The 467-nt window shown below is 31.0% G+C and overlaps 1 protein-coding gene across 1 annotated transcript in view; it reads left to right on the forward strand.

Annotated features, from left to right (window-relative positions):
* Window positions 1–467, forward strand: part of CHIC1 (cysteine rich hydrophobic domain 1) — a 34,217-nt gene that overhangs the window by 14,367 nt on the left and 19,383 nt on the right. The gene's annotated exons all lie outside the window — the stretch shown is intronic.

Here is a 467-nt window from a genome sequence, read left to right on the forward strand (position 1 = left end):
ACAGACTCATGAACATGGACTATAGACTAGTGGTTACCAGAATGTAGGGGGAGGAAGGGAGGTAGAGGGGGTAAAAGGGTGTCAAATATGTGATGACAGAAAGAAATCTAACTATGGGCAGTGAACACACAATGGAATATATATAAATATAAATATATATATGTATATAAATATAAATAAATAAATATGCTTTACTGTTAAATAGTACACCTGAAACTTACTGGATTTCGTCAACCAACATCACCATAATAAAAATTAATTAATTAATTAAAAACAAATAAGTTTTTAAAAAAGACCAGTTTTTGAATGAAATCACTCCTCGCTGTCTTTTGTTAGTGTAGTTTTCCGGGGAGACAAGGTTTGAGAGTTACGTTTTTAAAAGTAATCCAGGAATATTGCCAAGGTCTAATTTTAATTACATTACCTCTGGTAGTTTATAGATTGATATTGTTATGTTATGCTTCTAG

This window comes from Pteropus medius, unplaced genomic scaffold, assembly GCF_902729225.1.
Source record: "Pteropus medius unplaced genomic scaffold, Ma_sr-lr_union100, whole genome shotgun sequence".
NCBI classification, from domain to species: Eukaryota; Metazoa; Chordata; class Mammalia; order Chiroptera; family Pteropodidae; genus Pteropus; species Pteropus medius.